Source organism: Brachyhypopomus gauderio, chromosome 6 (genome assembly GCF_052324685.1).
Source record: "Brachyhypopomus gauderio isolate BG-103 chromosome 6, BGAUD_0.2, whole genome shotgun sequence".
Taxonomy (NCBI): domain Eukaryota; kingdom Metazoa; phylum Chordata; class Actinopteri; order Gymnotiformes; family Hypopomidae; genus Brachyhypopomus; species Brachyhypopomus gauderio.
Window position 1 is genome coordinate 597,419 of NC_135216.1, and position 24,277 is coordinate 621,695.

Below are 24,277 nucleotides of genomic sequence, written 5' to 3' on the forward strand. Positions count from 1 at the left end.
TATGTTTTAACTTTTAATACCTATTTAATCATATTACATATTAATACATATTATTTTAATAACTTATTTTCTTCTGCGTAAATAGCACTACTGAGCAATTACTATTCATTCTTCTGTACAATTGTGATATTAAATGGCAATAAAAAACCTTGAATATTACAATACTGAATATTGAAAGTGACTAATTTTATTTTTAAAAGCTGTCAGTGTAAACAAAATTGGCTTTAGATAGACAATGGATGTAGTGATGTCTATGTTAGCTAGTACAGACTGAGAGAGTGAAGAGAGGTCAGCAGGGGTGGGGTGTACATTACATCTACATTACATCCTGTGTTTAGAAGAGTAGCTGATTAACTACCAAGTTGAGTTTTATGCTTTGACTAATTTTAGACAAATATATTGCTAAAACTAAAATAACACACCCTAGATCTCAATTAATAAATTATTCCAGTTGAAAAATCTTTATTTATTACATAGTGGAATGTGTTGAGAACAAAAATAAAAACAATCAATGTAAATCAATATTATTAGCCCATGGAGGTCTGGATTTGGAATCATATTCAAAATCAAAGTGGAAAATGACAGGCTGATACAACTTCAGTGGAAATTCCTCAGGACAAGTTAAAATGAGGCTCAGTGTAGCCTTCACGTGCCTGTATGACCTCCCTACAATGCCTGGGCATGCTCCTGATGAGGTGGCAGATGTTCTCCTGAGGAATCTCCTCCCAGACCTGGATTAAAGTGCTACGTGGTGTAACGTGGTGTTGGTGGATGATGTCCCAGATGTGCTCGACTGGATTCAGGTCTGGGGAACGTGCAGGCCAGTCCATAACATCAATGCCTTCATCATGCAGGAACTGCTGACACACTTCAGCCACATGATGCCTAGCATTGTCATGCATCAGAAGGAACCCAGGGACCACTGCACCAGCATATGGTCTTACAATGGGTCTGAGGATCTCATCCTGGTACCTAATGGCAGTCAGGTTATATCTGGCTAACACATGGAGGCCCTGCAAAGAAATGCCTCCCTACACCATTACTGATCCACTGCCAAACCGGTCATGCTGAAGGATGTTTCAGGTGGCAAAACATTCTCCACAGCGTCTTCAGACTTCAGTCATGTGCTCAGTGTGAACCTGCTCTCATCCGTGAAGAGCACAGGGTGCCAATGGCGAATCTGCCAATCTTGGTGTTCTCTGGCAAATGCCACACTCAGCACAAGCCCCACTTGTGGACGTCGGGCCGTCATACCAGAAACATGGATATTAGTGGTCTGCTGGAGGTCATTTTGCAGGGCTCTGGCAGTGCTCCTCCTGTTCCTTCTTGCACAAAGGCGGAGGTAGCGGTCCTGCTGCTGGGTTGTTGCCCTCCTACGGACTCCTCCACGTCTCCTGGTGTACTGGCCTGTCTCCTGGTAGCGCCTCCATGCTCTGGACACTGCTGACTGACACAGCAAACCTTCTAGTCACAGCTCACATAGACATGCCATCCTGGATGAGCTGCACTACCTGAGCAACTTCTGTGGGTTGTAGACACCGCATCATGCTCCCTCTATGGTGAGAGAACTGACACAATGCCCAAAGTGACCAAAACATCAGCCAGAAAGGATGAGAACAGAGAAAATGTCTGTGGTCTCCACCTGCAGAACCACTTCTTTACGGGGTGTCTTGCTAATTGCTTCTCATTTCTACCTGTTGTCTGTTCCATTTGCACAACAGCAGGTGAAATTGATTCACAATCAGTGTTGCTTCCTAACTGAATAGGTTGGTTTCACAGAAGTGTGGTTGACTTGGAGTTACATTGTGTTGTTTAAGTGTTCCCTTTATTTTTTTGAGCAGAGTATATTATATGTTGTCATCAAATGTTTTCAAAAGGAAAATGTTTGGCAAAATGTTACACAATATTCACCTGACACAGAAAAATACTAATTCTGAAACTCTTTTTGCATAAACATAAGCATGTTATGTTCAGATGCAGTAATTCCAGATAAAATGTAAACCCTAGAGATGGTTGTGTGTGAAAATCTCAGTAGATCAGCGGTTTCTGAAATACTCAGACCAGTTGCACAGCATAAAGTATTTTTTCAACACATGCCAGTGTATTCATGACTAACAAAAATAATCAGACAGCACATCTGCTTTCCTATGGGTTAGTAAATTATTTTCTAAGTAAAAAATCTGGTTAAAAATGTAATACTTAAAATAAGGGAACATTTAAATCACACGTTATGTCTCAATTAACAAAAATTGAAGTCTTTAATTATATAAATTGACTATGTACAGTGGATACCAAAATCATCAATTCACTGAGGGCAGGATTCAAAATCACACTGAAAATCAAAGTAAAAAACTGAAATCATCATGACTCATAAAGTGACTCAGTTGTGTATCTATACTGTACACTCCAGACTGTGTTTAGACATGCTCCTGATAAGATGGCAGATGGTGTCCTAGGGGGTTTCCTCCCTGATTTGGATCATTACATCACTGAGCTCCTGGGCAGACTATAGCACTACTTAGTGGTATCAGATGCACTGATACACAAATCCCATAAGTCTCAATTGGATTCAGGACTGTAGAACTCAGATAGGCAGTGGTGTTGACACAATGCTCAATTGGTATTAATGAGCCCAAAGTTTGTCAGAAAAATATCCCCCACACCATCGCACCAGCACCACCAGCCTGAACCATTGATACAAGGCAGGGATCCATGCTTTCATGTTGTTGATGCTAAATTCTGACCCTCCAATTTTGGTGAGCCTGTGCGAATTGTAGCCTCAGTTTCCTGTTCTTAGCTGACAGGAGTGGCACCCAGTGTGGTCTTCTGCTGCTGTAGCCCACCCGCCTCAAGTTTCGACATGTTGTGCGTTCAGAGATGCTCTTTTGCATGCCTCGGTTGTAATGACTCATCATTTGAGTTACTGTTGCCATTCTATCAGCTCGAGCCAGTCTGGCCATTCTCCTCTGACCTCTGGCATCAACAAGGAATTTGCACCCACAGAACTGTCGCTCACTGGATATTTTCCCTTTTTCGGACCATTCTCTGTAAATCCTAGAAATGGTTGTGTGTGTACTCAGACCAGCATCAACAACCATGCCACATTCAAAATCACTTAAATCACCTTTCTTCCCCATTCTGATGCTCGGTTTGAACTGCAGCAGATCATCTTGGCCATGTCTACATGCCTAAATGCATTGAGTTGCTGCCATGTGATTGGCTGATTCAACATTTGTGTTCATGAGCAGTTGGACAGGTGTACCTAAAGTGGCCGGTGAGTGTATTATACTGTGAGAAGTGCATGAAATAAAACTTCATTGCTTTTATTTTGAAGGCAGCTGTTTTGTTTTTGTTTTTAAAATAGCTTTTGTCCAGTTAGTTCGCTCATGCACCTTTACACAAATTTGTCTGCAAATGTGTTGAACAGCGTTCAAGAAATTAGCTCTAAGCTCTATATGTCAGCGAAAAAGGAATGACTGCAATCTGTATTAATCATTCTGTTTCAGTTTTTAACAAGTAATGCACTTCTAAATATTCATTTACTGAAGTAAAATGTAAAGCTGTTTGCTTACGGAGAACAGTTACCTGTGTTTAAGGATTACAATTTGAATCGCTATTATGAGTGTAAACACGGACAGAAATACAAGAACTAGACTGAAAAAGTATGTGTTTGCAAATGTGTCCCTCTTCAAGTGAACCATAACAAAACGGATTGAGGAGAATTTGGACATTCAGCTGCAAAACAAATCAGATATTTCCTTTTTTTAAGTCTTGGCTCAGGATGAGAGCTGTGATGGTGCACCCCAGTTACTGATCTTTATACGTGGAGCTGTAGTGATACAGCTTGGTTACTGATCTTTAACTAGGCTGTATCACCACATCTCCACATATACTGATCTTAATACATGGGATAAGGAAAAACTTGAGATGATTGAGGAGCTGTAGCTATGCAGTTGATGTGATGTTAGTTTTATTTTAAAACAGAAAAAATTATTTTCTGAACTAAACAATCACAAGTTCATTAAATAATGATATAATCCTGTCCTCCACACATTTTTATTGTATCATTAAATTGTTTCATTCAGTGTTTTTCATTAAGATGCAGTATGTGTAATGTATACAGTATATTTGTAATGAGCAGGACCATGTTAAGAATATTAGTCTGGTCCTCTAAAACCGTTCAATTTTATCATGTGTACCCTTGGGAAAATTAACTGCCTACCCCTGGTATAAAGGAAACTAGTAAACTTCTAAGTAAGCTTCTCCTATGAACAAATAGTTCATCTTGCCACAATAGAAAAACAAATTTGTTTAAAACCCAATCAAAATTCTTGAGATGAAGTGAACATATGACATGAATGAGAATAATCGGCATTATGTCAAGGTTCATTAACTGAAGATGGCCAGACATAATAGTTTTGTATAGCAGAAAATGGGAGAATACCAGTGAATATAATACTGGTGCACAAGACGCTACAAAAAACCATTTGTGTGAAATTTTGTGACAATAAAAGCAAAAGTACTTAATAAATATAATGGATCCCTTCAATTACCTTGATTATCTAAACCATTTGTTCAACAAATATTTGTTATTGTAAACTGTTATATGTGGTGCTTATGCATGGTCATCAGAGGTGTCAATTCCAGGTTCAGAAAGTAAAAGTCCTCACCAGGATTTTGCTCAAGCTTGCTAGATTTTCTAATTAGTGCAATCCAGGTAAAATTAGTGGAATCAACACAATCCAGGAAGCCTGAGCAAAATCCTGGTGAGGACTTTTACTTTCTGAACCTGGAATTGACACCTCTGATGGTCATTGTGTTTTTAATGAATTAGTAATAAGGGCACTCAGTTAACTAACTACGGAAAGGTTTCTTCCAGCTTATTTCGAAGATGTCCATCTTATAGCTTTGTCTTCAAACCACAGTCCCACAAACTCATTGCCCTTCAGAAAGATAAAAGACAAGTCCTTTAAAAGTTAAATAGGAATTCAGACTTAATTAGGAAATTCGGTTAATCTGATATAAAATGACAGGAAACAGATGTTTATTGTAAATTTCAATGATCTACATTTTTTAAACAAAAGGAACAACACAAAATGCATAGTCTAGATAAATATCTACTATAAAATACAACTGTATTGGAATATTTGTATAAAAGATGACTTAGTTGAAATATTGTTATCACAACATCTTAACTACTGTCAGAATATTAACCAATGAAAATGAAGCTTGTGTAAAACTTACTATGGTTAGTTTCTATTGTCTTTGGGTGGAATCTGAAGATTTTTTTTGCCAATCATCATCAAACCTTGGAACAAAGGTTCATCTTCAGAACTCCTAGCAGGGCTTTACACTGCAGCAGGAATCTTTGCTGGCTGACCAATCTCAGCAGGATGGCTGACCAATCTCAATTATGGCTCCAGTTTGAGAAGCTGTCTTGACTGTTCTGCGCCTACGCAGCCCCATACGTAGCAAGCTGCGATGCACTGTGTCTTCTGACACCTTTCTCTCATAACCTGTATTAGCCTTTTCAGTAATCTGTGCTACAGTTGCTCTTCTGTGGGACTGAACCAGATGAGTTAGCTTTTGCTCTCCAGACACATCAATAAGCCTTGGGTGTCCATGTCCCTGTCGCCTGTTCTCTGGCTGGCCTTCCTTGGACCACTTTTGGTAGGTACTAACCACTGCAAACAGAGAACACCCCACACGACACTGCAGTAAAGTTGGCAGAGCATTCTAGACATTCACAACAGAAAAAAACAAAATAACAGAAATTGTATGTGTAAGTGGTAAGTGGTACAGATAATGGATGTATATGTATATGTATATGTATGTGTATTGTATGTGTAAGTGGTACAGATAATGGATGTATATGTATATGTATGTGTATTGTATGTGTAAGTGGTAAGTGGTACAGATAATGGATGTATATGTATATGTATATGTATGTGTATTGTATGTGTAAGTGGTAGAGATAATGGATGTATATGTATATGTATATGTATGTGTATTGTATGTGTAAGTGGTAAGTGGTACAGATAATGGATGTATATGTATATGTATGTGTATTGTATGTGTAAGTGGTAGAGATAATGGATGTATATGTATATGTATATGTATGTGTATTGTATGTGTAAGTGGTAAGTGGTAGAGATAATGGATGTATATGTATGTGTATATATATATGTATGTGTATGTGTATGTATTGTATGTGTAAGTGGTACAGATAATGGATGTATATGTATATGTATATGTATGTGTATTGTATGTGTAAGTGGTAAGTGGTACAGATCAGAGGTGGTCTTTGCATAGAGGCGTGGCTAGGCAACTGCCTTGGGCCCCTCCCACTGCAACCCACTGTAAGGGGCCCCCTGATTAGCTGACTTATTTCTCGCATATTAATGTTAATGGGCCCCCTAGCTAAATTTGCCTTGAGCCCCCAAATTGCTAAGTCCGCCACTGGTACAGATAATGGATGTATAGAAGGTCTATACCACATATGTCTAAGTCAAGGCCAGATCCGGCCCGCGAATTGATTATCTATGGCCCCCTGGATGATATTTAATTACTATTAGAACCGGCCCGCAGGCCACAGCTGCCCGCTGGTGTTTTGCACGCACAAACACTACATTCCCCACAATGCAACGGTAGCCCGCGAAGTCACTGCAGCGCACACAAGCGGCGAGGGTCCGCTCGGCGAAAATGACGTAATCGCAGTGGCTCCGCCCGTGGGCGAGGGCGTCGCGCGCTGTCGCGAGGTCGTGCACCTCTCGAATTTTGTAACTTTGCGCGCACCAGCACGTTAAACTTAATTAAGTTAAATATTTATACATCTATTCGAAATGATTCGAAATAATTCGCTTTTTATTCACATTATTTAATGGTTGTTTATTTTCAAAACGCCCAATCTTAACATCTTCATGTTCTCTCATGTTTCGTCCTGGAATTACAAGAGGCTCGTATTTGTTAACTGTTCAGTCAGATAGATATTTGTTGTGAAACGAAGTAGTTACAATTTCAAGCATTTTCAAGTACTTTAGCCTAAATTCCAGCCCTTTTCAAACCTTTATTACTTTATTCATTTAATGTACCGTACAGAACATGTTTTCTTTGAAGGAAGTTTGTTTTTATCTGTTTGCTTGTTGAAAAATGTTTTCACTTGAAATTACTGACAGATCCATAAGAAAATATTGCTTTATTCATTTAAGCATTAAATAATATACACTGTGTTAGGTCTTGGTTCAATAGGCTATGTGCAATAATTTCAATATGTTTTAATAAACACTGAACCAGTCCGTCCCTCGGCTTGTAGCAAATTTGGTTTTTTGGCCCTCGGTGCATTTGACTTTGACATCCCTGGTCTATACAGTCGAAGCAAATATGACAAATATGTTACAAAATTCAGTTTAGTACCAGCTTATGTGGTAAGTGTTAAACTTTTGAAAACAGGCATAATGCTCCCAAATAGAATCCCACAAAATACAAGTGATAGATATCACACTTGTTCTAACGGGCCGCCCAATGGAGGATGGGTTCCCTTTTGAGTCTTGGTCCTCCCGAAGTTTCTTCCTAATCCCCACCCCATCATAGGGAGTTTTTCCTCGCCACTGTCGCCTTTGGCTCATTAGGGATCTGGACCCATATGATTGTAAAGTTGCTTTATAAAAACGTGTGTTGTGAAAAGCACTATATTAATAAATTTGACTTTGACTTTGACACTTAAACATTATGTGTTGTCGAGGGTGAAAACAGAAAGGATGGATGTGGGTGCAGTTCTGCTCCTTCCAGTAGAAAAGCTTCAAATGGACTTTTTAACTATGTACACCACAAGGAGGCAGTGTTTTATATAACAACTGAGTTCAGACTAGATCTCATTTGACATTGAAAATTAAAACTAAACTATAAACTATACAATAGCAACAAACATAATTAAATGTAAATATTAAGTGTCCATGTGTGGTAGGTGTGGCAGTCCTTGTTTGTTTTTTTATATAAGATACCAGAATTATAATTTCAGTTGTGTTCCTTGACAATTTTTTCTTCAATCTTTCTAGTCTCATATTTGCTGAGAAAGGTTTGCTGACATGCACAAAACTCCCTTCAAAATCCATGATTTTTGTGCCTCACAACCTGTACCATGCCACACAGCTGAAAACAGCACTACTGACTGACAGTAATCTGTGTAATCGGCTCCAGGGCCGTTCCATCTGCCACCACCGGGGGGAGCCCACGAGCCAGCGCTCAGTGTAATCAGCGGTGATGACCTGTACCTATCATCCTTGCTACTTAAGGAAGACAGAGGCAGAGACTGAATCCAAAATGCCGTACTTAAGCAGTAGGCACTCAATTTCAATGCAGTATGATCTGCTCAACCGTTACAGCAGTGCATTCTTTTAGTAAGCGACTGGTCTCATAACCTCGGCCTACGTCCACCATTTTACCTATGTCATATGATATGGCATATTACGTCATACTACCGGAGTTAAAGACCGCTTTAGACCGCAAACGTCCGTATTTCATGTCCTGTACCGGGCCTCCTGGGTTTTTTTTTTAAGTGAAGAAATGTCCTGGTTTTTTTTTTTCACAGTGTATGAGTTAACACGTTAAGACTAGTTAAGACCAGTCTGTGTACTAAATGGAAATGTAGGGATAAAACACAGAATTACGAATTATAACATTATAATTAATGCACACAACCTCTTATATACACACTTATCATGTATACACCTACACACCTCCCTATACACATACATACACACACACACACCCAAACTCACCCTCATATATAGACCCTCTCACATATACACCAGTGGCGGATGCTGGTCTTTCAAGGAGGGGAAGCTCAATTTCGGCTTGAGTGATAGAAGTCAGTCTCCAAACGCAAGCAGCTACAACAAAAACCACCAGAAATAGAGGCTCGATTTGTCGCTAGTCGTTTTTAACAAAGAAAATGCCACTAAGAGGATTAGGAAAATCTCCAGTTCAACTCAGAACAGAATGAAAATAAAACTAAATTTTAATTAAATGCTCCCGCTGAGGTTTACACCAAAAGATAGCTGATTCGCTCATTTCGCTGTCAATCAAAAAGGGATTCAGCCTCAGAAAGATCATCCAATCATCATGCAGAAGCTGAGCGTCCAGGCCAGCCGAGGCCAGCCCACTGCCCCATAGACCCCCAGAGACGCTGAGCGTCCGATGGGCAGGACAAAGCCCAGCATTTATCCAATGGCTCGTCTCGTTTCACTGCACTCTTTGCTTCACTATTGAACTCTGTAGACACTCACCATCCACACCATTTAAAGCAGTGTGAAGCTGCGGGACTGAGTGAGAGGAAAGCCGCGTCGTTACCAGTGATAAGAAGCTGATTCTGAACAAAAGTTGAGCGCGTTGTAGCGCATATTTAGTCAATGACATGTACACACAACAGTATATGTTTGATCACTTATTTTTTGACATTTTAGGGGAAGCTGAGCTTCCCTTGCAGTCTTAGAGCAATCGCCACTGATATACACCTACACGCACATGTACATCCACCCCAACATACATTCCCACACACCCATATACCCTCTTTTGAACATATATACACCCCCCAATGTACTTACACATTCACCCCAATATATACACACACACACACACTCATATACCCCCCCACCCCCCCCCCCCCCCCCCCCCCCCCCCCCCCCAACACGTACTCATTCATCCACCTATACAAAAAGAGACAAAGACACACATTCATCCAAACTAACACACCCTCCGCGGCGGGGGCAAATGGCTGGACCAACAAGGATCGGCAGCAGCCCCAGGACGCCACCTGCCCAGCCCTGTGCTAGGGACCCACCCCCGCCCCGGCAGGGAGCAGGAAACGGGTGAAGGAATGCTGTTACGGGATTTGTATTGGCTGTATACTTTTATTATGACACCGGAAGTCAGCACTGTACCGGCACTTGAGCAATACACACCTGACGATACACTATCTCTGTGTGTGCCTCTCTTCTTTAAACAATACTAGCACAGTAACAAGGTGTCAGAAGTTTGTGAACTTGCGCTTTTGTTCGAGGCTGAATTGTAAAGCTACAGGATGTCACAAGAGGCAGGCGATAATGAGTTGGGAGCAGGTGCTCAGCAGCAGGTAGCGGGGCTAGCCTTAGCTGCTAACATTTCACCGCTATCACCTATGAGTTTCGTGGGTGACTGGTATGCGAACTGGGAAATATTCCGTGCAGAGTTTGAGGACTATTCCTTGGTCACGGGTCTTTCTGTCAAATTGAAGAATGTGCAAGCAGCTATGCTACGGACTGTCATGGGAAGTGAGTGCAGACACATTTACCGTCACAATCTGAATCTCACCGAAGAGCAACGGAATGATCCTGAAGTCATACTGGACGCATTAGAGCGGTATTTCAAGCCTGCGAAGAACGTCATTTATGAGAGGTACATGTTTGGGCGTTGCAAACAAGAGGACGGAGAGACGATTGATACATTTGTTACCAGGCTGAGGGAAAAAGCTGCTACATGTGAGTATGGGCAATTGAAAGACGAGATGATTCGTGATAAGATTGTATTGGGCATTATGGATGAAGGCACATGACACAGACTGCTAAGGGAAAAAGCTCTAACACTCGTCAGTGCTATCGAAATGTGTCGCGCATCAGAACAGACTGACATGCGAATGAAAATGATGGAGTGCGCACCTCATACCGACACCGTGCATGTAGCTGCTAAGCAACGGTTCAGACCGATCAAGTCGAAACATAGTGATGCACCTCAAATTGCAGACACAGGTAATTTGTGTAAATACTGCGGCTACACAAACCCTAGGGGTAGACAACACTGTCCTGCTTTTGGGAAGTCATGCAAGTCATGTGGAACGCAAAATCATTTTGCCAAGATGTGTTTGAAAAGTAAAAAGACTGAGAAGAAGTTGCACTGTGTAGATTATACAGGGGACTCGGAGGCGAACACTGATGATGACATATACATGCATGAGTCAATTGGGGCAGTGCAGACAAGAGGGAAGAAATGGTTTGTCATGCTACAAATTAATCAGAGGCCACAGCAGTGCCAGCTTGATTCAGGGGCCACGTATGACGTAATGAGCTACAGAGACAAGATGAAACTGGCACCTAATACACTACTGCAACCCAGCAGTACCAGATCAAAGTTGTATTCAGGTGACCCGTTGAGCTCCATGGGCATTTTTGAAACAGAGTGCACGGTTAATGGCCAGACCCACCAACTGGCATTCGAGGTGGTCAAGACTAGTCAAAAGCCTTTGTTATCAGGCTCCACCTGTGAGCGCCTGGGACTCATTCAGTTCATGATTCCAGCCACAGTGCACACCGTGGAGCACACTTACTCCGGGGCACTAACGAAAGAACAGTTGATAAAAGAATTTGGAGATGTGTTTAACTCACCAGTGAAGTCAGTGCCTGGTGTAGTTTATTTTGAGTTGGACCCGACCATTCCCCCTGTTCAATGTGCACCGCGCAATGTACCTATTGCAATGAAAGCTGATGTCAAGGCCTTGCTGGATCAATATCAGGCTGATGGACACATCACAGATGTCACTGAGCCGACCGACTGGATCAGCAATATGGTCATTGTCAAAAAGCCGGGCAAGTTAAGAGTGTGCTTGGATCCTAAATTCTTGAACAAAGCTCTAAAACGCTCCCACTATATCATGCCTACTCTTGAGGATGTACTATACAAGTTGCCAAAGGCAAGAGTTTTCACATTAGTGGATGCAAAGCATGCATTCCTACAGTGTAGGCTAGATAAAGAGAGCAGCCTCGTGACCACCTTCTGGACCCCTTGGGGCAGAAAGCGTTGGCTCAAGCTACCGTTTAGGGTTTCTGTGGCCCCCGAGGTGTATCAGTGCAAACAACATGAGCTTTTGTCCGGGCTTAAGGGTATTGAGCCTATTGCGGATGATATTTTAGTCATAGGCTGTGGAGACACTGATGAAAGGGCAGAGAGAGACCATGACATCAACTTGAGAGCACTGATGGAACGCTGCAGAGAGGTGAAGCTCCGCTTAAGCCTGACAAAGCTGCAGTTCAAGTTGTCAGATGTCCGCTTTCATGGACACATTCTAACAGCCGCTGGATTAAAGCCCGACCCTGAGAAAGTGAAGGCAATTGTGGACATGCCTAACCCGGCAGATGCGAAAGGTGTGCAGCGACTCATAGGTTTTGCCAACTACCTAGCAAAGTTCATGCCACACTTGTCGGCCATCTGTGAACCACTGCGACGATTATTGGATAAAGACACCCCTTGGCACTGGCTCCCCAAGCATGATGCAGCAGTGTCCGAACTGAAATCCTTAGCATCGTCCACACCAGTCTTGCGCTATTACGATGTTACTAGGCCTGTCACGGTGCAGAGCGACTCCAGCCAGAGCGGATTGGGTTGTTGCCTCATGCAAGACGGCCAGCCTGTTTCTTTTGCGTCAAGGGCACTCACTCCTACGGAGAGAAATTAAGCTCAGATTGAAAAGGAGTGTCTTAGTATCGTATTTGCATGCCAGAGGTTTCACCATTATCTGTATGGACGTGACCTTATCACAGTAGAGACCGATCACAAGCCCTTGATTCGATATTCAGCAAGCCCTTACTGTCTGCACCCAAGAGGCTCCAGATCATGCTTTTGACACTGCAAAACTACAACTTAGGAATCACATACAAGCCCGGGCCTGAGATGTTTATTAGTGACACACTCAGCAGAGCTACGACAAATTGTTCAGGCCGTGGTACAGAGTATGTACAACACGACATCTGTTCATTGCAGCGAGCACAGGAGGATGTGCAGTACATCAACCAGGCGGAGTACCTAAATGTGAGTGATCAGCGACTCGAACAAATCAGGAAGCATACTGATAGGGATGACAGTCTGCAGTTTCTCAAGTCCACAGTGCTTGCTGGTTGGCCAGAAGTAAGAGACATCACGTCACTTTGCATACATGAATACTGGCCCTTCCGTGATGAGATCAGTGTGCAGAATGGCATTCTTTTTCGGGGTCAAAAAGTCATTATCCCCAAGTCAATGCGTCCAGAGATGCTAGCCCGCATACACTCAAGCCATATTGGTGGAGATGCCTGCTATAGACAAGCTAAAGACACCCTCTACTGGCCCAATATGCAGGCAGAGATAAAAGACTTTGTCAGGGCATGCTCAACCTGCAATGAATATGCTCACAAACAACAGAAAGAGTCCATGCTTTCACACGAACTGCCAACACGGCCATGGCAATTGTCAGCATGGATTTGTTTGCACACCGCCAGAAGGACTACCTGCTTATAGTTGATCATTATTCTGATTTTTGGGAGATTGAGCTACTACCGGACATGTCAGCGAACACAGTCATCAAGCGCTGCAAGTACCAGTTTGCCCGTCATGGCCAACCTGACAAAGTTATCTCAGACAATGGCCCGCAGTTTAGCTCTCTGTTCAAGCGTTTTGCCCTTGAGTGGGAATTTGACCATGTAACCTCTTCACCACGACACCCACAAGCGAATGGCAAAGCAGAGTCAGCGGTCAAGATAGCAAAGAGCATCTTGCACAGAGCAGCACGAGATGGAACGGATCCATGGAAAGCTATATTGCACTGGAAAAACACGCTCACAGAGAACATGGACAGCAGCCCTGCGCAGCGCCTTATGTCAAGGAGGCTCAGAACATCTCTTCCTGTGACTAACAAACTTCTTGAACCATGTGTGGTGGTAGGTGTTACGGAGAGGTTGCGTCACCGCCGACAGATCGCAAAGCACTTTTATGACCGGACAGCGAGAGATCTACCGGAGCTTAAAATTGGTGAGAGTATCAGAATGAAGCCCATGCATGGTGATGCCTCCGGGCGTTGGAGACTTGGTACCTGCATTCACCAGGTTGCACCACGCTCGTATCTGGTGGATGTGGATGGTACTCTATATCGGCGCAATAGGGTAGATCTGAGGGTGGCAGAGCCTTCCGCTGCAGTGGTCATAGATGGTAATGATCCCACAAATGCACCTGCGTGTGAGGTCAGTCTGCCTGTTCCTCAAACATCAAAGGATGTGTCAAGCCCTGTCAGGCCTGCCCCGGTGGCTCTGCAAGATCCAGTACAGCAGCCGTTACCGCATTCAGGCACTTACACTTACACCAAAGCAGGGAGGCTGTCGAAGCCACCTGAGAGGCTTAATTTGTGAACTGAACTGCAGAATGTAAGGGTCACGTGACAGTGGGACTCATAGAATCAAAATGTAAAAAAAAAAAAAAAAAGTTGTTGATTGTATTGAAGTTTGATAGGTATGGCTCTGGACACCTTATCGGACTGTCAGGTTTACTGTATGTCTTCATAGGTTTACTGGGTTAAGTTTATTTAACATTTTTAAGAGTGGTAACCACTTCACTACTTTCTGAAATAAGTTCAGGTACTTCTTGTGTATCGTGTATTTTGGGTTTTCTTTACTTTTGTAAAGGAGGATGTTACGGGATTTGTATTGGCTGTATACTTTTATTATGACACCGGAAGTCAGCACTGTACCGGCACTCGAGCAATACACACCTGACGATACACTATCTCTGTGTGTGCCTCTCTTCTTTAAACAATACTAGCACAGTAACAAATGCCTTCCCACCCCTCCACCCCCAGTGCTGTGTAGTGTGTAGGTGTTGGTGTATATGAATGTGTGGTAGTGTGTGATACTATGGTGTAGTCAGCCCCGTCGACAGGGGGGGACAACCGGGTCTGTTGTCCCGGGCCCCAGGGCCAGGGGGGCCCATCAAAGAGCCCAGCAATTTATTTTTTATTTAAAGTCTATAATTTTTAAATAATCTTGAAATCTTTCATTAATATAAAATTCTGTACTCAAAATAAACTCAATGGCTAAAATATATATGTTTTTTTTACCTATCTGCATATTTTCCATTAAGTGCATACACCCCCGCATCCCACTGAAAATGGTTTGATCCAGCACCGACCGTAACCGGCTGGTACCCGCACAACAGCGGGAAATACAGTGGTGGATAGTTAAAGTAAATACAGAAATCTGGAGCGCAGAAAAGAAAGGAAAACATTTACCTGACGAATTTTAATGTTGCATTGTGTTCCAGGTTTGAAAAGTGCTGGAATTTAGGCTAAAGTACTTGAAAATGCTTGAAATTGTAACTACTTTGTTTCACAACAAATAGCTGTCTGACTGAACAGTTCTCGTGAAGACGTTAAGATTGGGCGTTTTGAAAATAAACAACCATTAAATAATGTGATAAAAATCGAATTATTTCGAGTATATGTATAAATATTTAACTTAATTAAGTTTAACGTGCAGGAAATTATTGAAATGGACCTTTAAAGTGAAGTACAGGTGATTTAATTCCACATTATAAAGGTGTATGAACCCTGCAAACATGACTTTGTTCATTGCGCTGAAGCACGTCGCGCGCGAAGTTACAAAAGTCAAGAGGTGCACGACCTCGCGAATGGACAGCGCGCGAGGCCCTCGCACACGGGCGGTGCCACTGCGATTACGTCATTTTCGCGCGAACCCTCGCGCCGCTTGCGACGCGTAAAATATAAACCAGTCAGCTGTCAGAAACAGCTTTGATGTGTGGCTATATTATATACTATATGACCTAACAGAAGGATTGTCAAATGACGAAATTCAAATGACGTGCGCCGGGGGAAGGGGGGGGCACATTAAACTTTCTTGTCCCGGGCCCTAGCAAGACTGTCAACGGGCCTGGGTGTAGTTAAAATTGAGGGGACAGGTGCTGGGACAAACGTGGGCAAGGGCCCAGGCCACTGGTCAGTGTTTGTCCACACCTTCCCCTCAAAGGCCCTCTATGTCTAAAGTGCAGTAAAAACTGAGGGACAGACAGTGGTGAGGAGACGGGTGAACCATGGTAGCAGGCCCACCTCGTCAACCTCTGGGTAACATGCCTGCCCCCCAGGATCCTAAATGTATGAGTGCTGTGTGTGTGTTTGTATGTGTGGGGGGTGGAAGGGGGGTGGGGGGTGAGTGGGTGGGAATACGTGGGTCCAGAGGAAATGGTCCTCTGGAAGAGGAGAACCAGCTATCTAGCTGGCTCATTGGGCACCGTGCTTCACTGCCCCCCCTCGCTCGAGGCAGGGAGAGGTCGACCCGGGGAGACCGACCGGCGGCAGGGGCGGTTTGTTCATTAGGGCGATTGGGCGACACACCACGAAAGGATGAAAAGGACGTTTTTTTTTCTCTCACATTCTATCACGGCATTTTACTAGCGATGCCTGTTCTGGACAGCGTCTCTTGCCTCTGAATGCCAATGTCCAATCAGCATTGAGGTGCATTCCCTGTAGTACCACCCCTTTTGGGGCGATTTGAGTCTAACTGAAAATCGCCCCGACTGCTCTTGTAGACTCTCATGTTAAATGTTTTTTTTCTAAAGTGTAGGCGCTGCAATGCAATGTCTATGGGTTCCGGGAGTGCGTGCCCTTACGTGCTTGCGTCAGACGTAACGTAGGGAAAATAACGGCAGCTAGAGGTATGCTCAACACGGCCAGCGTTCCTTCAACTCACAACAACTCAGTCATTTCATTAAGAGAAGAGCCATTCTGTCGTCGTGATAATCAAGATAAACTAACAACTAAGGAATTAGGGCCACCGAGACCAAATTTAAACATCAAACAAGTGAAGTGTCCACAAAGGGAGGAAAAGAATATAACCGGGGATTTTGGTGAAACTGGTATGAAGGGAAAACATGTCTAGCAGGCTGTGAAGTAGAGCGCCCTGTTCTGCTTCCCCTGCATTCTGTTACATCCTTAATGCTGTTGCCCATTTATATTCTAACACACAACACCTACAATAAAATACTGTCTGAGGAATACAGAAATTATTGTGAGTGGGAAAGATTCACTTTAATTAATTAATGGTAAATCTGGCCTCTCTCCATGTTTAAAGTTGTTTGTGAGGGCAAATTGAGAGATGACAATCTCAGTTAAATGTTCAGTCATTGTAGAGCTTTAACCAAGATGATATTTACAAGATATATTGGTGCACAAATACTGTACAGTCTATAATGTAAAGAGAAATATATATTTAATATTATATTTTCATTGGTTAAGTCAGTTTTTTATTTACCCACTGAAATGGTCACTTTGGATGTCATCACAACAATTGCCCCCCCTGAGATATTTGTCAGAGGCGCCACTGACCGGCGGGACTCCCCACTCCCCCACCGCATCCAAGCTCAGACCCCCATCACCCCCACCACATCCAAGCTCAGACCCCCATCACCCCCACCGCAGAGAGCAGCCGGTCTGGACATCCGCATTCACCTAAACACATATTCACCCACACATATTCATCCCATATATACACCCACACACCTTCATCTCATATATACATCTCCACATACATATACACCCATACACCTTCATCCCATATGCACAACACACCCATGTAGGCACCCGCAACCATACCAATTGCACAATAATCAAACAACAACAGACATCAACAGAGTTGAATGTCCTGGTTTTTAAATTACCTTCCTTCCTTGGACTATAATTTGTTATTGGAGTTTTTGTTGTTGACTTTTACTGACAGGCATTTTTAATAAACCAACTGTAAATATCATGTTATGTATCATGTTATGTTATATTATCATGTTTACCTCTTTTATCATCTCTCTGTCTTGGAAGGACTTCTTGTGTTTAACAATTAAGTGACACCTGAAATTATGCTTCGGTGGCTGCCTTCGCATTTGTGGTCAGATGTGAGAAAAATGACTGCTGTCCGGACAACTGGGATTTGAGTTCTTTTACCTTTCTCCTTCTTAGCTCGCTTTTCCGAGGAAAGTCAATGTCATAGTTTTTATGAACAGTCCGAAAATGGTGCTCCACATTTCCCTTCTTTGGAATAGCAATGGCACACTGACAGATGAGGCAAATACACTTAGAATACGACATAGTGAAACAAATCCTCCTCCCATTCTGTATGAAGTGGTGGGTTTTAGGCTTCTTATTCGGACCAGCTACGGCACTCATTTTTATACCCTTTGTTGTATTTAGTTTAAATAAATTGGAGGCTAGCTACGCAGCAAAGTAACAAGTTAGTGCGGTGCGTAGGCTGTCAGAAGTTCAGACGTCAGATTGGCTACCCTGTATGTCAGGAGTGGCCAACCCGCGGCTCACGAGCCACATGCGGCTCTTTGCCTGGTTTCATGCGGCTCCCCAGCTGGTCCATGGGCTCATCTGCACAAACGGGGCGACACACTGCTACATTTTCGTGGTGTGCGGTTTGTTTACAAGCCCAGCGAGCCGCTAATACTTTTAAAACCGGCGTAGTGGAAAACACGCATTTTGCCACCAAACTCCCACTCAACAAATTACACCTTAAGTGCAAAATGTGTAATATTGCTGCTGAAAATTGTCAGACTAAGGACAGACACGAACATAGGAGCATAACCCTATTTGGTTCATGTAAAAAGCCAAACTTTTTGAAGGCAATCGAGTCACCTGGTCATGCTGACATCCAGTCTCAACACATTAACTAGTGCATACACTTGCTTGCAGTTTTTCTGCATATTAACTAATATGCATATTAACTAACCAGCAACTATTTGATCACTGGTGAAAACGGTTCATTATGGTTCACCTTCCCGGTGCTATCTAGCCGGGATGGAGCTTCTCTTTCGGCGGAGCTACTCCGAGGCTAGCTTGTCAAGGTACTGGCAGTTAGCCCTATTGTGTGAGAGTTGAGATTCGTGGGGTTTTTCCTCTTGAGAACGAATCCATATATTTTATCACCTGTTTGCACTAGAAAACATGTAGTCTTTCTCATAGTCATATAAAAAAAATCCCATACAGGACTCGCCGTTTTCTCCCAACTTTGTTGTTATAATTTTGCAAGCTAGCGTGGCGAGCAGGAGCTCTAAACAAGAGACGTAATGGACCATGAGGTGCCGTATGTGACGCGGGAGGCGGCAGATAGAATCCTTCTTTCTGACCAACGTCACGTTTATTATAACGTATATAGCGCTTGTTTAGTGCACAGAAAGCATGCACACACAACGTGCAAACTCAGACATTAGACAACAATGAGCACAAGACACTGCGCGAACGCACATTAAATAGACAGACCACATCAACCCCACGTGATGACGAGATGAGCCACAGGTGAGACAGATAATTACAAGACGCACCCGCACCCACGGAGATACACTGACGCAGACGAATAGACGCAGACAACGTTAACACACGCCCCAAAGGAAGGGTTCGGGGACCGTAACGTGACAGACGCCCCCACCAAGGGCACTTTAACCGGGGCTATTTCAGTACTGTGATGGGGCCTAAATCCAGATTGGAACTTCTCAAATATGTGATTCCTATGCAGATATAAGCATAATTGCTGGGCAACAGCTTTTTCTATGATCTTGGATATAAATGATATGTTCAAAATAGGTCTATAATTAGGTAGAACTGTTGGATCAAGATTTGGTTTCTTGATCAGAGGTTTAATAACTGCTAATTTACAGGATTTGGGCATGTGACCTATTGTAATGAGTTAACTACAGTTAGAAGATTTTCAGTCACAACTGGTAATTGTGACGGGCAGGGGTGAGCAACGAAAAGGAAGCGATCACGCCAAGTCTCAGGGAAAAATGATGGTTTAATAGAAAGTGTGCAAACCTAAAACCCGTGCACTATCTCCAAATTAAGGATATAATGACCAGCGGTCAACTGGTACAAAGACAAGACATATATAGGCAAACAAACGACCCTCAGGTGAGATGGATCACGGGCTCCGCCCACCTGAGGGACGCACATGACGTCACCAAACAACAACAACAGCCGCTGTGGACAGAGGCGGCCGGTAGGGTGCCACCTCACTGTGACAAAAAGGTTCTATATTTTGTCTAATATTCTATTTTATTATCAAAGAAATCCATAAAGACATTACTAGTTAGGTTTCCTGGAATCTGAGGTTCAGCGCCTGCTTGATTTTTTTGTAAGTTTAGAAATAGTACTAAAAATAAATCTCGTTTTTATTATTCTCAATCAGTGAGGCTAAGTATGCTGAGCGTGCTTTAGTGAGTGCCCTTTTGTATTCAATAAGGCTATCCTTCCAGGCACAGTGGAATACATCCAGCTTCGCCATTTCCGCTCTAATTTATGTGATATTAGTTTTAAGTTTCGAGTTTGGTATACCATGGGGCAAGCTTATTAGATCTGGCCTTTTTATATTTGTGTGTAGCTACTATATCTAGAGCTCATCTGCAGATGTTCTCTAAGCAGTTGGTTAGACTACCTAACTCCTCTGGATCCGATAGCAAGTAGGATAAAGTAGTAAACCATTGCAATTGATGAATTTATCAAGCGCTTTATACAATGGCGAGAAGACAAGCGTGCATTCAGGTTAAGATGAAGCTCGAATGAGACTAGATAGTGGTTGGAGATTGCTGCCATTTGCAGAAGCGTATATATGGGTCAATATTGGAAGTAAAGGCCCTTTTATAGCGGATCCTCCACCTTAAAAATCGTTTAGAAAGTCTGAAATCGATTAGAAAGTCTGAGTGGTCTGTACATATTAGTCAGTGAGAATGCGTTTTTATTTGTAGACAAATTAGTTATGTTTATAGACAGCATCTCAAAGGAATTGGAGATATTGAAGTGTTTCTGACGAATTTCTAAATAATTAAAATAGACTACATATTCATCCTCCTCTGCCTGACAATCTTGGTCTACATGTACATAGCTAAATCCCTCAAGGGTGGCTTCGTTTAGAGTTAAATAATCACCAGATTGAACCCAAGTTTCTGTTAGGCATAGAATATCAATTTTCTACACTGCAGACTAACTAGCAGGCTATGGGCTATGCTGCAGTATAGCAAAGTGGCGCCATCCCGGGTGGGGTGGACACCATCCCTGTCTAAAAGACCAGGTTTGCCCTCGAAGGCTTTATAATTATCAATAAAGCCCACTTGATTTTCAGAGCACCACTTGGACATCCAGCGGTTTATTGACGTGAGCCTGCTGTATTGCTCATCGCCGCGTTGCATTGGGATGGGACCAGAGCAGATTACCGCATTGGACATCATCTGGGCCAAGATAATTACAATTATCTTGTGATGCCGTTTGTACTCATGAGTGCCCCTGTTGTCTTTCAGCGGTATATAAATGAGGTTTTGAGGGAGGCTCTGGACAACTATGTTGTCTATTTGGACGACATACTGATTTACAGTCAGTCACTTAAGGAGCATGCCGCGCATGTTTCTCTAGTTGTAGCTGGAGAATTACCTCTATGTTAAACTAGAGAAGTCCTCCTTCCATAGTGAGGAGATCTCTTTCTTAGGGTTTCATGCTGCTCATCAATCGCCAAAAAACAAGCCGTGGCATCCTGGCCCATTCCCTCTTCTGTTCGCCAGATACAGTGCTTCTTGGGGTTTGCCAACTTTTACCGCAGGTTCATCAAGGACTTCGGTTCATTGGTGGCCCCCCTTTTGCACTCACCTTGGGAGCTTTAGATGGACCCTGCAGGCCCAGGCTGCCTTTGACGACCCTGACCTTGTGGGGGTTGATGCTGCTGGGGCAGGGGTTGGGGCTATATTATCCCAATAGTCTGGGAAGCCCCCTAAGCTACACCCCTGTACATATTATTGTGATCACACCCCTGAACTCATTAGGTGTCATTTTTGGTGGCCCAAGCTGTGGTTACCTTTGTAGCTGCGTGCGTGGTATATGCCCAGGGGAGAACCTTGCGGTCTAAGCCTCTGATTCTGCTTCACCCGCTTCTGGTTCCTTCCCGTCCCTGATCTCATCTCTCCATGGACTTTGTGACCGGGTTTCCCCCTAAACTCCCCTCCGCTCATGAAACAGTCTCTGTCTTCCTGCAGCATGTGGTGCGTGTCCATGGCTTCCTCTAGGACGTGGCCTCTGACCGAGGGCCACAACTCACCAGTCATTTCTGGGGGGCGTTTCCCGAGCTCTTGAGTACCAAGGCTAGCCTCTCTTCTGGTTTTCACCGCCAGAGCAATGGTCAGACCGAGCAGGTGAACCAGGACCTCAAGCAGACGCTCCAGTGCCTGGCCTCTGTTGGGAACGTGTTGCGTTGGGTGTTTCGTCATGCAGTTTTTATCTCTGTTCAGAGACTATGGTTTTCGCGTTCAAAATCCTCCGCCTTACATAATCCACGATCCAAAGGCCCTGTTCCATCTCTCTGTAAAGTGTCTACCTTGATAGCATACCTTTTTACAAATGTCTGATCAGAAATTGTGATGTGAGATTTGCTGGGAATTAACATTCTAAGGCAGGGGTCACCAAACAGGGGTTTTTGCTACTATTATAGATTGTCCGCGGTTGCTAGCGGTCTTCCCGCTTAGCAATTGACACTCACACAAGCACAACTTTTCGTCCCCCCCCCCCCTAAGGTGTCTCATCTGTATATACCTATATCTGGACATTATGAATTGTAAGTGTGGCATATGTTGCAGTCATAGAATGGTGATATCTGGTTTTGGAGCAAGCCTTGAGATCTTCAGCTGCAAAGGCTCTTGTAATGCTAGGACTATTAGATGAGATTTATGTAGGCAGAGATTCGACTGTCAGCATTTGCTGAGGTTTGTGGAGCAGATCCTCAATCACAGAAGAAAAAGATTTTAATCCATCATCAGCCTGTAAGTGGTGTTCAATAAACTCTGCCTTGCATGACTTCCACATTCATTGTCTTCTTCTACTGCAATCCTCTTCAACCCAAAGATGGCAATTGATGGCAAAGGGAAACACATAGAATCACATGGAATGCATGGACCCTCATATGACACTGTGACAGACATCCCAAGTCTCCCGGAAGCTGCGGGAGTCTCCCGCATTTCGGTAGTGTCTCCCTGATACCCGCGAGTCACATATAATCTCCCGGAATTCAGAACGAGTGACTCACACAAACGCGCACACGGGCGACAGACTTTTTTTTTCTCTAATCGCAAGTGGGAAGGAGAGAAAGGGGGTTCTGATTGGCCTGTTCTCAGCTCAACAATTTACGTATATATTCGCCGCCACCACCCGCTCAGCAACTTTCACTCACCCCCCCCGCCGAACAACTTTCACTCGCCACCCCCCACATCCCCCCCCCCCCCCCCCCGAACAACTTTCACCCCCCCCCGCTGAACAACTTAACCTCTGGGGGGGGGTGTTAACCTCCCTGAAATCAACTTTTGCAACTTGGGATGCCTGCTGTGAAATGTGTCCATCAAGACTGTTCGGAAATCACAAAAACTACAGGTAATCATGACTTATTCCTTAAAAGTATAAAACATTTGCTCATTGTCTACCAATTACTACATATGTATCTTAATAATAATAATTTTTATTTGGATCACAAAGTGGTGCAAATCCCAAAGTGGTGCAAGATAAAACCTAAAAAAAGTAATATAAATGATCTTAAAAATAGTAACAATGACAGGGTATTTAAGTGATAATTTCTGCTGAAACAAACATTGAAAAAACTTTTTAAAAACTCTCAAGCATGTGGTGCCCTCAGATGGCAAGGGAGGGGGTTTCATAGTTGAGGGCAGCAGAAAAGGTGCTCAGCTTACTTCTCAGGGAGAGGAGGTACATATTTAGGTAGATATTTCAAGCACATAGAGGCACTACCATAGATACACTGGTGAGTAAGGAGGGAAAACTTGTACTCAGTCCTTGTAGAGATGGGAAGCCAGTGAAGAGAATGTAGAACGGGATCTGAAGACTCCTGCTAGGAATCCCAAAGAGATGTATACTGCAACTAGACATGCATTTCCTGAAGGAAATACATAGTGCTTGAAAAGAGATGCAAGTCTCTGTTGTGTGTGTGTGTGTGTGTGTGTGTGTGTGTGTGTGTGTGTGTGTATGTAGTGTATATGGTGTATATGCTCCATCTGCCCCATCTACTCCATCTGCTCTATCTGCCCCATTTGCCCCTCTGCTCCATCTGCCCCATACGGCCCTCTGTTCTATCTGCTCCATCTACCCCTCTGCTCCATCTGCCCCTCTGCTCCATCTGCCCCCTTTGCCCCATCTGCCCTTCTGCTCCATCTGCTCTATCTGCCCCTTTGGCCCATCTGCCCCTCTGCTCCATCTGCCCCTTTGACCCATCTGCCCCTCTGCTCCATCTGCTCTATCTGCCCCATTTGCCCCTCACCCTCATCTGCCCCTCTGCTCCATCTGCCACTCTGTTCCATCTGCCCCTCTGCTCTAGCTGCCCCTCTGCTCCATCTACCCCTCTGCTCCATCTGCCCATCTGCTCCTTCTGCCCCATCTGCATGTATGTATGTGTGTGTGTCTGTGTGG